This window comes from Triturus cristatus, chromosome 3_1 (assembly GCF_964204655.1).
Source record: "Triturus cristatus chromosome 3_1, aTriCri1.1, whole genome shotgun sequence".
NCBI classification, from domain to species: Eukaryota; Metazoa; Chordata; class Amphibia; order Caudata; family Salamandridae; genus Triturus; species Triturus cristatus.
In genome coordinates this window covers 524,073,788-524,088,825 of record NC_140583.1, presented here as the reverse complement: position 1 = coordinate 524,088,825, position 15,038 = coordinate 524,073,788, and the positions used below count along the sequence as shown (strand labels likewise).

General features: G+C 44.6%; 1 long non-coding RNA gene across 4 annotated transcripts in view; it reads right to left on the bottom strand.

Moving 5' to 3' along the window:
• Nucleotides 1–13,727, bottom strand: part of LOC146860533 (uncharacterized) — a 183,403-nt gene extending 169,676 nt beyond the window's left edge. For all 4 annotated transcript variants that reach the window (XR_014979163.1, XR_014979161.1, XR_014979164.1 and 1 more), the window contains exon 1: nt 13,584–13,727. This is a non-coding gene — a long non-coding RNA (uncharacterized LOC146860533). The remainder of the gene's footprint in view (nt 1–13,583) is intronic.
• Nucleotides 13,728–15,038: the final 1,311 nt, after the last annotated feature.

Here is a 15,038-nt window from a genome sequence, read left to right as displayed (position 1 = left end):
GCGTCTACTTTTTTATTCAATCAATCAATCAATCAAAAGACCTTTATTCGAATTTCATAAAATTCATAAAAGTACATATATAAAAAAACAATTCATTATTACAATATTTCAATACAGTTTCATAAAGATTAAAAACCGATACAGCAACAAATCAGGGATTTTCCATCATTTTACGTACACGTGTAATAAGTCTTAAGAAAGTACTGGTGCGGAAAATTAGTTCCTCTGTCTCCAGAGAAAGTAACATTGAGCGGGACTCCTCCAAAGAGAGTGGTCTCTGCTTTCTAAAGTAGGGTGTTAAAAACCAATTTATATATTTTAAATAAAATTTACAGAAGAATAGGAAATGCAACTCATTCTGTGTGCTAATACCGTCACACGGGCAAAGACTATACTCTGTCGAACGATGGTAACCCAAAGGGAAACCCAATAAAAATTTTACAGAGCCTGCCCTTAACCGGAATAGCAAAGACCTCTCCCAGTTAGATATGGGTAGGGTAAGATAGAGTGGGAATGGTTGCGAACACATGTCATTCTCCATGTATCTTACTACAGTGGGTTTTGATATTTCCCTTTCCATTCTTTCTGTGTCAAAAAGTGCATAAAGTGCTTGTTTGACCTCTGCCTTATCTTTGGGTTCAATTCTTAGTGGGTCAGAAAAGAGGTCACCTCTATTTACGGCGCTTAATATTTTTAGGACTCTGGCGAGCCAAGGAATCAATAAGCCGTGGTCACATTTAAGGCAGTCTTTGATTATATCTTGAGTTAACCACCCCTAGGTATGTAAAAGAATTTACAGAGTCTAATTTATTAGGACCAATATGTATAGTGTTAAGTTTCCGTTTCCCAGGCCCACATGATATTATGAAAGACTTTTTAAAATTTACACGCAGATCTAAACCCTCCATATGGTGGACAAAATTTTCCACAAGCAGACGGAGGGCGTTTGGGGTGCGGCCCATAAGGACCGCATCATCTGCGTATAATAAAACGGGTAAAGGAAGCCCCTGAATAATTGGCACATCTTTAGTCGCTAATTTTAATGCTTTTGCTATCCCATTAATATAAATGATAAACAGCAGGGGTGCTAAAACGCACCCCTGTCTGACCCCCCTGCCAATCTTTATGGGTCCGGATACTTCACCACCCGACCCAATCCTAACTTGTGCTTTGAGGTCTGTGTGAAGATACGCTAAAAAGTGTACGAGAGCCTCATCCAAGCCGTAGTTAAGTAGCATAGTCCATAATTTCGATCTATTAACTAGGTCGAAGGCTGATGAGAGATCCATAAAAGCAAGGTAAATAGGGGATGATCGAGCGACGTTGTACTTGTCAATTATCAGTTTTAAGTTCAAACACTGCTCGACCGTACCTACCCTGCTCCTGAATCCCATCTGACACGGGTCCAGAAAATCTGAGTCTTCTATCCACTCTAACACCCTATTATAGATAACTTGGCCAAGTATTTTTAAGGTGTTATCCAAGAGCGAGATTGGGCGATAGTTGGCTGGGACTGATCTGTCACCTTTTTTGTATATTGGGACTATGATGCTAGAAGACCACGTCTTGGGGATAGGTACTTTTGACAGGCTATTGAAAACATTGTGGAGGATCGGTGCCCATAAATCCGGACTGTGTTTTATAACGTCTATAGGGAATCCATCTGGGCCAGGTGCCTTGTTACCAAGGCTCTCTTTGATGGCTGCTTCTACCTCAAAAAGGTCAATATGCGGATTTTGCAGCTGTCCCAGATCTGGGATAGTTAACTCCTCAGTGGGGGCAGCATATATTTTGGAAAAGTGGGCCTCCCAGATGCTGCTAGTTATGTTACAACTGGTTGAAGATAGGTGTTTGCCCATATCACGCGTTTGCCTAACGGCGGCCCAGAATGGGCCGCTGCTCTTTAGGTTGGCGCTGACAACCAGTGATTCCCACTGTTTCGTTAGTAGGGCAGCCTTCCTTTCAGCTATTTTTTGTTTATAATGTTTCCTAGCTGTCTGTACCTCTACAGGGTTCCTTGGCTTGGTCGCTAATGCCCTACGTAATCCCTTATTTGCAATTGAACAGGCGGAGTCAAACCATCTTGGGTCTTTCGTTTTAGTAGATGGGGAACTGACAAAACGGTCTTAATTGTTTCACATAATTTACAAAAATCAGTGATTATCCTATGACAGTTCCCATGAAATAATAAACAGGAGTCAATTAATTCTTGATGATCATTTTTTACACTGTCAAGTATGGCTGCACAATCGATTCCCCTCCATTTTAAGCGGAGACCACCGCAAGATAGTGTAATATCTCTTGCTCCATTTAGGTTAGCATATACCGGGCTTGGACCCAAGTGTAAGATAACTGTGAGAGGGTTGTGATCTCCAAATGATGACTCCACCACTTCAGAGTCCATAACACAGTTGGTTAGGTGAGGGGATGTAAAAACAAAATCAATGGTAGAGCGGGAGTCCCTCCCTCTAAACGTAGGGGCGCAGGCCATCCCCGGGGTTTGACTTACTTCCATAACATTACTTAAAATGTGTTCGTTTAATATCTTAGCTAATTCAATACCCCTTCGTTCTGCTTGATCCAAAAGATTATTATCCTTGTGCCAATACTTCCTTAAAATTTTCGCATTAAAATCTCCCCCAATGAGGATCCCTGACTTATCTTCTAGACCTATATTGGATTCAAGGTGTACTAAAGTGTTGGAGGGTGCTGTATAGTTCTTGTTCGGTACAGAATAAAAATCATTATTGTAAAAATTGATTAGATAAAGCTTAGTCTTTCGATTATATTCAAGGACCTGAATATTTGGATTCCCTTCAGATAAATCCTTAAATGTGCCTCCCGCCAGTATCCTGATACCAATAAAAAGTCCTCCCACTGCACGGCCGAAGGCAGGTTTTGAGGCGTGCACACTGAAGCAATGGTAACCTTCTAGGTGCACGTTCCCTACAGCCCAGGTCTCTTGAAACATGATGATGTCTTTACCATTCAATAACTGGACCCATCGAGGGTCAGACAATCTTGAGTCTAGTCCTGCGACGTTCCAGCTAAGGATGGACAGGTTTGAACCACTAGGAATGCCTGGGAGCTTATCCCTTACACTCTGCTTGGGATTAGTTGGCAAAGTTGTTATATCCACACAAGTGACTGGTGATGGGGCAATGACAACCTTTGTGACCTTTGGTCGGGTTGCATTAATTTCTATGGAATCTGGTAGTACCCCAATTGCGTCAGTTACCTCTGCGCATTCAATATTGCTTGTGCTGTTCCCCAGTCAATCCAGTTCTTCTAAGTTTGAAAAAGCGTGTTCAAACCGGTTATAGGTGGGGACATTATACATATATCTCGTCTCATTCTGAGCAGTATTATTAAAGTTTAAATTAGTCCCTGCATGAGGCCTCTCTCTTGGAATATACTGGGGCGCAATGGGATAGGATGGATATGGCATCGGGTGTACCGATGGTGTGAACGCATTGCCTAATGGGGGGCCATTCCTAAAGTCAGCGTATTGATCCTGGTGGTGCCTTCGACTATTGGTTCTGATATAGGGATTCATATACTGTCTATATCCCCAGGAATTAATCCCAAAATTAGGTCCATTGTCTTTCAAGTGCCTATAGAAGTACCCAAGAGGGAGAAGGGTAGTGTTGTATTCCCATTGTGAGGGTTGTGGGGCTTTTGCAAGCGTACATTGCGCCCATTGCGGGGACCTGAAGTTTATAATTATACAGTCCCCCTCAAACTTTTTTCTCAACGGACCCACCCACCCCACTCTTTGGGTATGAATAATCTCCCCAGCACCCTCCATCGGGAAATCACAATTTTTGGATAGCCAATGGAGGGTTCTATTTTTAAGATTGGTAAAATTTTCCTCTTGGTCTTTCCTTAATTTGGGCACATTAGATAAAACCAAGACATAAGGTCCACACTCTGGGGGTAGGCTAATACAAGCCGGGATCTGTCTCATAATAGGTGGAATAGGCTGTTCCAATTTAGCTGGAGGCATAGAGGGAGAGTTACAGGCATCAATGTTGTCTTGTCTAAATTGTGGCTTATTACTTTTGGAAACATTTTTGTCCATACCTACGGGAGTATCAACCCTGGTAAGTTTAGGTTGAGGTGCCTGTTTGGCTGGATGATCCGTATTGGGTGGGTTTTTACTTGTGCTTGGTTTTGGAGGTAACAGGAGATCATTAATATGTCCTTTGTTATTCATATTAGTTACACTTAATTGTGATTTATCTACAGTGGTTAACCCCAGACTGTGCATAGTTGTTTGATTACGCCCAACACCTAATTTTTTAATGTGATAATTTAATTCCTTCAGCCTCTTTTCAATGTTCAGGACTTGTAAATTTATTGGCCCCAGAAGAGTGGCTATCAATGTCTCCAGTCTCCCCCAAAATCCCTCATTCTCTGTCACGGTGTTGATTTCTATAATGGAGGAATCCAGCGCGCCGAGTTGATTTCCCCCCTTGTCCTTATTTAGCTCTACAGGGGCAGCAGTTCACCGTGATAGGTTTTGGCTGTCCTTGTATTTATCAAATGTGGGCTCATTATGCTTCCGTTTGCTCTTAGCTTTTTGCCTTTTGGGTTTCTGGCCCCTAGTTTGCATAGATACGCTAGTGCTTTGATCCCCATCTATAGTCAGTATATCAGAATCGGGGCATAGACCTGCTGTGTGTATCTGATCATTGGCTAGGGGTTCTGAGAGAACGGGGTCCCTGTTTATGCTTGGCTCTATCAAGGTAGGGGTCGACGACAGCCTAGTATTCATTGAAAAGTGGCCACAAGAGGTGGTATCTCCATTAGTGCAGTTCTTGTTAATACCTGCACCCGGGAGCCCCGCATAGGATGTGGCTAGCAGGGAGTCCAATGATTTTTCCGATGAATTATCTTGATGCATAAAGAGGGGCAAACTTCATGGGAGCGATAAGCGCCTTTCTGTGTTCTGAATTGCCGTGGCAACAACGCCAATGGTTTTCTGTAATATTTTGTCTATTGCTGTCAGGCTGGGCAGTGGGGTGGTGGGGGTTGATACGGGTAGTTTCTGCTTACCCTTTCTTCTTGGTGCGGCTAAACTCTTCTTTCCCATGGTAGATATTTATACCGGAGCCCAGCAGTGAATTAACAGCAATTTCTGTTGTGCTCCTGTGACCAGAAGCGTTAGAGAAGGGGCCCAGCCCTGCCTCCTCCTGGCGATGACGGGTAAGGACGGGCCCGCCCTTGGCCCGGGCTTTGCCCGGGCCAAGGACGGGCCCGCCCTTGGCCCGGGCTTTGCCCGGGCGCCGCCCTCGCGCGTCCCGCGCCGCGTAGTGCCTGGGGATCTTTTAAGGGGGCTGGGCGCAGGCTGATGACCTCACAGCAGGGCGCCCAGCACCAGGCTTCTGGGTAGTGTAGTTCTGAGGCCGTTTCCCTCACGGCGTTCTCGAGCCTGTTGGAAGCTCGTATTCTCCCCCACTGTGGCCGTTCCCCTCACGGCGGTAGCGAGGGCAAGGAGAGCAAGAAGACAAAAATGGCAAGTGTGGATCTCTGGATGCGCGTCCCGTGCCGCGTTGTGCCTGGGGATCTTTTAAGGGGCTGGGCGCAGGCTGATGACCTCACAGCCGGGCGCCCAGCACCAGGCTTCTGGGTAGTGTAGTTCTGAGGCCGTTTCCCTCACGGCGTTCTCGAGCCTGTTGGAAGCTCGTATTCTCCCCCACTGTGGCCGTTCCCCTCACGGCGGTAGCGAGGGCACGGAGAGCAAGAAGACAAAAATGGCAAGTGTGGATCTCTGGATGCGCGTCCCGCGCCGCGTTGTGCCTGGGGATCTTTTAAGGGGGCTGGGCGCAGGCTGATGACCTCACAGCCGGGCGCCCAGCACCAGGCTTCTGGGTAGTGTAGTTCTGAGGCCGTTTCCCTCACGGCGTTCTCGAGCCTGTTGGAAGCTCGTATTCTCCCCCACTGTGGCCGTTCCCCTCACGGCGGTAGCGAGGGCAAGGAGAGCAAGAAGACAAAAATGGCAAGTGTGGATCTCTGGATGCACGTCCCGTGCCGCGTTGTGCCTGGGGATCTTTTAAGGGGCTGGGCGCAGGCTGATGACCTCACAGCCGGGCGCCCAGCACCAGGCTTCTGGGTAGTGTAGTTCTGAGGCCGTTTCCCTCACGGCGTTCTCGAGCCTGTTGGAAGCTCGTATTCTCCCCCACTGTGGCCGTTCCCCTCACGGTGGTAGCGAGGGCAAGGAGAGCAAGAAGACAAAAATGGCAAGTGTGGATCTCTGGATGCGCGTCCCTATATCTAATATCTATGCTCCTAATGTGGATGCCCTGGGTTTTTTCACGAACATCTCAACACACATCACTGGCATGAATACAACACTAAACCTTGCTCCACGAGGGAACTTGAGACACTACTATCGGCACTCCTCCTGGTGGATGCCTGCCGTCACTGGCACCCGTCTGCTCAGGGATATTCATTTTAGTCAGCACCGCATGGCAGCTGGTCCCGGATAGACCGATGGTTACCCCTGATTTACTTCTCAACACACAGGAAGTGGATCACCTGCCACGCGCTCTATCGGACCACTTGCTTGTGCTGCTGGTGCTGGTTCTGCTCACTGTCGCTCGTCTTTCTGTGTCTTGGCTTTTCCCAGCTGAAACGTTACTAGACACCATTTTAAAGAGTGAGGTGCAGGACGCGATTGTAGAGTACTTTCAGATAAACACTGGCTCTGTACCCCGTTATGCTACTCTGTAGGAGGCTTTTAAAGTGTATATCAGAGGCATCTGCATGGCTAAGCAGGCTGGGGTTCTTCGCACAATTCACCTGGACCTCGATGCCACTGAGCGGAATCTACGGGATCTGGATGCTCGGTCATTGATGGGTGTTGCCCCTACTCCGTAGTATCAATGTGCTAAACTATTGGGAGAATTTCAGGAGCTGGGGCATCGGGAGACTGCTTATTTTGGGAAATATGCACGTGCCCGGGTGTACGGGGAGGGAGAGACACCGGGACACACTCTGGCACGCTTATTTACTCCTAGACACCAAGCTAAATATATCACACAGTTCCAGGCTGCAGACGGTACTCATTTAGCAGATGGTGCTGATATTCAATCGACCTTCCTGGCCTTTTACACTCATCTCTACACTAACTGTGGGCAGAGAGCTCTGCTCCGCCCGTGGAGTATGCGGAGATTTCCCTACTCACCTTCACAACCCCAGTAAGAATTAAATAAAAAGACATTAAATGGAAAATAATAAATACTTACCTTGACTAGAGCATCCCCGGGCTGCCGTTCTCCTCCTCCTCACGTTTCACGGTTATCTGCGCATGCGCACGCGCATGTGGATTTCTTGCAAAGAATGCGCATGCAGGGGCACATTTTACAAAGCTTATAAAGTAAACCTTGTCCCACATTTATTGGAGGTGTATACAGAGGTGTTAGAATCGGGCGAACTACCCCCACCATGCGTGAGGCAATTGTAACATTGCTCCTGAAGCTGGGCAAGCTGTCTGACAATTGTGCCTCTTCCAGGTCATTGTCCATATTAAATCAGGATTATAAAATATTAGCGAAGGTATTGGCCACACGTATATATCACTTATAATTGGTCAGATCATATCCCCTTTCCAGTCGGGATCCATGCCGAACCAGTTGACCTCGGTAAACTTACCTACACTGTTTCCGTTCATCAACCAGATCAACCCTGCGCTTCCTGCCGCGGTGATATTATTAGATGCGGAAAAAGGATGTGATTCCCTGGAGTGGGATTTCTTGCAAACAGCATTAAGTTAACTTGGCTTTCCCCAAAATGCTCACTCTTTAGTCAGCCTTCTCTATACCAACCCAGTTGCACAGCTTTGCATAAACGGGGTACTGTCTAATAGATTTGCATTGTCGCAGGGCACCCGGCAGGGCTGCCCACTTTTGTCCCTGCTTTTTACTATTGCGATGGACCCACTGGTGCGGCATCTGCAAGAACGGCACCTTCAGCAGGGAATAGGCTTCCTTCAGGGTCCCCTTATGGCGTCCTTATACGTGGACGATATCCTTTTGTTAGTTTGGGAGCCGGCTTTAAATCCCCCTTCAATTATGAGTTTTCTCTGGGCTGGTATCAATTCGAACAAATCTGAAATATTCCCCCTAATGGATGCCACCACACCATTTACATTGGCGTTCCCACTGCATTAGTGCGATGACCCCCCCCCCCCCCAGATACCTCAGAGTAACTATACACCGCACGGCCTCGGAGGTTGTACGGCTTAATTTGGTCGGCAATTGACCGTCTCTCTGGGCAGATAGATCGCTGGATTACACTGCCTTTGTCGATGGCAGGTCGCATTGCGATTATTAAGATGGTTGTACTACCCAGGTTTTTATATTTGTTTTTAAATATTCCCATCCCACTCACAGTTTCCTTTCTTTAGCACCCTCAGGGGGATACTGACGCAACTGATTTGGGTGGGAGGGCAGGCACGTTGGGTTGGAAGACACTAATTCAACTCTTCGTAAGATGAGGGTTTGGAGTACCTGACTTTTATTTGTACTGTCTGGTGGCACAGGCGCATTATGCTTATTTTTGGTATCACCTGGAGGCACGCCTACTGTTTCTGAAACCTGAGCACACACAGGCCCGTCCCTCTCTAATATCCTCCTGCTCTGGCTTAGGAGAACACGGGCTGATATCCATACCCTACACAACACAAGTTGGGCTTGGGGACATTTGCGCAGGTACCGGGGGGCTGAACACCTGTACTTCCCGCATTTGCCGGTTCTGAATAATCCCTGGATATCCCCCAAGACTGAAACACTGACTCAACATGCACTCACCCGCTGTCAAATATAAAATATGGGGGGTATGTTTAGAGATGGTCACTTGCGTACCATGGCGGACTTGACAGGTGATTGGGACGTAACCACACTAGATCATTTTCTGGTGCACAGAACACGAATAGCACTGGTCACTGCGCTGCGCCCTGAGACAGAGGAGCCTTCTGATTCCCTAAGTCACAACAATTATTACTGCACCTGATGGTGCACACTTAGTCTCCAGAATGTACAGTCAGGCGCAGGCACAACAACCAACGATGGGTGGTGGTGTGCACGCAGCCTGGGAGGGAGACCTAGCGCAGCCCACGACAGACAAGATGTGCGCCTATTGTTATATGCAGGCACACATAGTTTCAAATAATTACAAACACAAGCTGCTACCCTTTGCATAGAATCAATTTTACTCCAGTGTTGCTCACAAAGATGGATCGTACGAAGTCGGATAGCTGACAGAGATGTGCAATGGCACATGCTGACTTCATTCATTTGGCATGGAACTGCCCTGCTGTGCTGGCTTTTTGGGAGGCGGTGTTTGGGCATCTAGAACCAATTGTTGAGACTGAGCTCTCACAAACACCCTTACTGGCCCTGTTGGGTTATGTACTCCATTTGAGTCCGGGGGTTAGGAGCTTTACTGCAATTGCGCTGTTGCTGGCTAAAAGACAGGTTTCCCTAAATTGGGGTGGAGCAGCACCGCCACTGTTGGGAGCCTGGCTTAGGGATTTGAGGTACTTCAACACTACTAGTGATGTATATGCGTCTTTGCTACCTCTCGCTTCCCGCCCCAAAAATATCTGGCAAACACTCCGTTCTTACTTTTTTCCCTACCCTGAACACACTGGCTGAACTGTATTACATGATGACATGAATGTTAGCTTAACCGACAGGTCCTGTGGATCAGGATTGCCAAAATATCTTTGTTACATGAACCTTTATTGTTGTTTCATAGTTAATGATTAAGGAATAATTGCTGCTATGATTGAAATATGTATATTTTTCCCATCCATCAAAGATTGGTTCATATGTTCCGCCTTGCATGTGCAGTGCATTTTTTGTATGATCTTACGAAAAATTGCAATAAAAACAAGTTTTTAAAAAATTAACTTTATTTATTTAATGATACATGCGATTCTGCAATGCCGGTACTCCTGTCTCTAATTTCTTTATAATTGGTGGCTTGTGAGGCACCCAGTTACTAATTATAAAGAAAAGACATCAGAACTCGACTGTAATAAGTTATTGCAATCGAGTTATGATGTCACAATGCTTGCTGCCAGCAGCCAAGCTGAAAGCCAGGTTAGGTCACGAGTATAATTAAAGCAGCTATTCAAAGAAATTAAAAACTAAGCATTGTTTTTCTTTCTTCTCTGTATTTCAGTGGCAAGCAGAAAAGAAAGAACATGTTTATTTTTTGTACTCCTCAGATAACTATAGAAAAGTTAACGTTAGAGTCTTTCTGCATGATTCTAAAAATTTGAGCTGTTTAAAACTGACTTTTCTTGAACTGTTTATAATATCTTTTTGCAACAAATATGTAACAGGTTTTTGATGGGTTTAATTTTGCACTAAAAGTTAGCATTGTATTCTTTATGTTTGCAAACATGCTCTTTCTTTCATATGAAAGAGTTACATACTAACGTTTTAAGTGGTTTGTGAGAAAGGTAATGGTGTGACCTTGTATTATATGGGATAAAGTACTCCTGGCGTACGTTATAAGGATATTGCAAGTTACCATGGAGTTCCATAACCTTATAAAAGAATTCTGCCTTAGACCTTGTTCCTCTTTATGGTTATAGAACTCCTTGTGACTTGCAATATCCTTATTATGTATGGCTGGAGGTACTTTATCCGTTATATAAAAATAATTATATATATGTAGGTTACTATTCACACTCACATCCCTTATGATAAGGATTGACATATTTGCCAACAGGTTTAGCATGAGCATTGATACCACAGCTTTTATACGAGCAAATGCCACAAGTATAGATGTGCAGCCAAGGGTTCGAGATATTGCAAATTAGAGAACTGGCACTTTGAGGGTCACTTTACCTATTAATTATAGATCGTAAAGAAATATGACAAAGCAAGAGGGACCTTAGATGACATGTTTGAAATTATTATATCTAGGACACCTCATCCCTAAGATCACTGGAGTATCCTATATTGTCAGCTAATGTGTATATCCTAAGTGCCAGTGGTGGATTATTGGGTTTGTTGATTCATATATATCTCAGCCCAACTTTGGAAGGAAAGTGCAAGCAGTTTAGAGATACACTTAATTAAGTTGGGGAACATCACCTTCAACATACTGTAAAAGCACTTTTTGCAAATTGTCCTCCCTCTTTATACAATCATATCAAGTACTGTTACAAGCACTAAAACTTTGACTGCTTTTGCTGGTTGATGTAATTAGGATAACAAAACTGCAATTGTAGCTCTGAGTATATGTAGTCCAGGGGTCTCCAACCTTTTGTGTAGTGAGAGCTACTTCTGGTCAGTGAAAATCGTTGTGAGCTACTAACCCCCAAGCAACTCGCGCATTTTTCCGAGAGACCTCCCAAGCCCAGTTTCATTGACGTTAAGCCTAATTTCTTCAGAGCCCATACCGTGGTTTGAACACAATACTTGGCTAGGCAGCAGTTTGTGTGCCAGTGCAGGGAAAGGAATGCATGATATAATGTTAAAAATACTGCGCATTCCTGCCCTTTACCATAGCGCAGCAAGGTGGCTTGCTGAGCTATGTGAAAGTTTGCTAAATATGCCCCCCAGAATAAGGTACTATAGTGCTAAACGACATCATGAGAACTGTCACAGGACTCATGACTGTATGCATGCAGGGTCTCTCTCACCATTCACTCTTTAGTGTTGTGTTTCCAGCCCACAATACACAAGCATCAGTCTCCTCCCACACATGCACAGCCAGCATAAACTGTCCACTCTCATCAGGACTGGACTGGACTGGACATAGCTCGTCTTAAAAAGAATCACCACATAGAATTTATTGCCTCTGCTTGACTCAATGGGATTTCCTGAGCTATCGATTTGGGCAGCCTTTTATATTTTTAAAAACAATTAAAATAATGTTCAGTTTTAGAAAACAAGATCTGCTGCTTAATATTGAGCAACTGACCATCTAGTTTTCTCCTTGAGTCTGACACTGTTGAGGAATGATTGTCCGGCTTCGTGAGAAGTAAAAACAAAATATGCAGGTATATTAGTGGCATGGTGGGGCGGGAGCTGTTGAGGCTGGAATGTAACCCCAAGGTGATGGAATTGGGTCAAACTATTAAAGAAAGCTGTACTGACTGTATTAACATTTTATATATTTGCTCTTTCAAATGCCTGAAAAGTGATTAGCCCAGAATCAAGTATTTATGATGTAATTACCCCAGGTTTGAATTTGCAAAGAGGTCAGCAATTGAGCCACTCCACATGTCACTTCCGCACATATAACACACTTGACTACAACTACACTACATCCACTCCTGCTGGGTAACTGCATAAAAACACGTATAAATAAAAGAAAGGATTTTGTGGATATTTCTGTGCTGCACTTTGGTTTGTTCACTAGTGTAAGTCAAACACCCAGCAGAATATAAGACCGACATTTGTGGGTTACAACTGTTGATCTCACAAAGGCACATAGAGCGTGTTTAAGTGGAGAAAAACACTTCCTTTTCTGTTTTTGTTACCAGCTACCAGCATGTTTCAGTTCTTGCTTTTACCATTTATGTTTGCACCCACTTTACTGTCCTCAAAAGATGTCACGCCGAGTTGGCCCTACCAACCTTCAACCCAGTTTCTAAAAGACAAGCCCTTCCTGACAATTCTCGTCCTCTGATTTTCTCAATCGGTAGGTAGCACATTTGCTGCAGGGAGAGCCAAGCTGACCCAGCCACCACCTCCCCGTCAGGCCCATGCCACTCCCAAGCCATGCTCCTCTCTATGAGCTCTCGACTCAAACACTTGACTTGACGGACCTCTGTGCTCTGCTCTAATGAATTCACTGCGCATCTGAGAGGAAAGGGCGGGCAACCTTCGTTAGTTAGAGTCCCTAAATAAGAGTTCGTACTTCAGCGTTACCAAAGCTGATTGTGAGTTGTCACTCCTACCCCCTCCCCACACACGCTCCCTGACCCGATAATAACTTTTGTAGTTCACTTCTTACTTACATTTGTTTTGGTGTTAATTGTAACCCGGCACTAAATTTTACTCCAAGCCGGTATATTTATTATTAGCTGTTTTATTCGAATTTAGCAACATCTTTCATTTCTCCTGGCCTAACATGTCCGTTTGAAAGCAATCACTTCACCAATATGCATTCTAAATCAGGCCTGCTCGAAATGAAGGAGGGGTTGATGGCCGAGTTTGGAGGGGTGTCGGGGGAGGTAAAGTGAAGGCAGTTCATAAAGAAGTGATTTAATTTACACATAAATTCAACTTTCGCTGTTAAAAGTGCATCACAGTTCGTTTTCTTTCATCCTGTTACCAGTTTACAGCCAGGCTCAGGAGATAACAATCCCGGAATAGGGGGCTGAATAACTGCTGTCCCCAGGCAGATAGAGGGGAGGAAGCCGGAGGAAGTAGCAGAATAAGAAGTGGAAAGCGCTGAGAATGGGGCCATCACAGATCATTAACAGCTTTTTGTGAAAAAACGGCCGCAGCTGCATATTCGAACGTATTGTGCTTTTTGCGTGCCGTCTAGTGTAATTATTAAATTAAACTAGACTTCAGAATTGTTCTGGGTGTGCTCCCACGCCAGCTTACCTGCTGCTCTGGTGAAGGAAAGGTGGCAGACTGTACAGCTGAAAGGGCAGATGGCGCGGGTCCCGGCAGTTCTGTACTGCTTGCACAACCGGCAAACAGCTGCTCCGCATTGCAAGTAGAGACGTGTCATCCTCTTCGGCCCGGCCTGCCCCACCCCAGCTAAGCTCAAACCAATCTGAGAAGCTGGTTTGGGTGAGGGCGGGCAACAGACCTGCAAACAGCCTAAAAAGCCCAAACAACACTAAAGGGCTACTAAATTCAGCCACAAGCTTCACGAGCTACTCACAGGGTCTCGGCGAGCTACCGGTAGCTCGCAATCGACCGGTTGGAGACCTACACCTAAAAATACGTATTATAGAGCTGGTACTTAATAAGGACAGGTATTGAGCACTGATACTTTAAACTTGCCATTTGTGCAGAGTCATATCAAGTATCATTGGATGTCAAGTGGAGCAATATCACAAGACATTTTATTGTAATAGGTACTGAGAAATGATGCGTAAAATCTGAATTCACATCGAGTTTGAAAGGAACCTGCTATTTTACATGAGTATATCCAGCATTGGATTTGAAACAGAGGAAATCTTTATTAGAGCTCTGGTACTTAACCAGAAGAGGAATTGAGCACTGATACTTTAAACTTGCAATTTTGCACAGTGATATCAAACATTATCAGGTGTTAAGTGGTCAATATTATAACAAGACACTTTACTGAAAAAGGGACTGAGAAATGACATCTTACATCTAAATTCAAATCTAGTTTGTAATTTGAAATGGGACTTGCTATTTTGCACTCTTCTATTCAATACTTTGATTTGCACTAGCATTCACAATTTGAATTTACCATGTTTGCACAGTACTCTTAAAGACTGCGAGATGCCAAAGGATGCAATACTGCAAAAAGATATTCTATTAATTGAAATGTGACTTACCAGCATCACAAGTTTATCTAAGGTTAAGATGTGGTTTGTGACATAACCCTATATACTTGTGTGAATGGTGGTTGTGCTGATTGAAGCACCAAGATTTTGTAAATGTTAATCTATTTCAGCTTACAACTATATGTGCTTTGAAAATGAAATTGCAATGTGGCTTAGCAATATTGTATTAGCTTCTTTGCTGGTATATTTTATAACAGATCTAATCAGCCACAGATGGAAAGTTGAGTACATGCGATTATGGAGTATGTGAAATGCAGCGTAACTGATGTTGAAGTTTGCGGCCCAGGTGCTTGCTGTTCTTAAATTGTGCGGTGTGAAATTGGTGGTTTTCCCTTCACAAGGGACAGTATGTACCCACACACTCTATGACCCTGTGAAAGGCTATGGCTGAATCGTGTTGGTCTGTTTTTATCCTGCACATTGGCTAAACTATATTAAAGAAAACTATTTATTTCAAAGGGAACTGCCAGACATGATGCGTTTCGGCTGAGCACCAGCCTTTATCAACTAACAA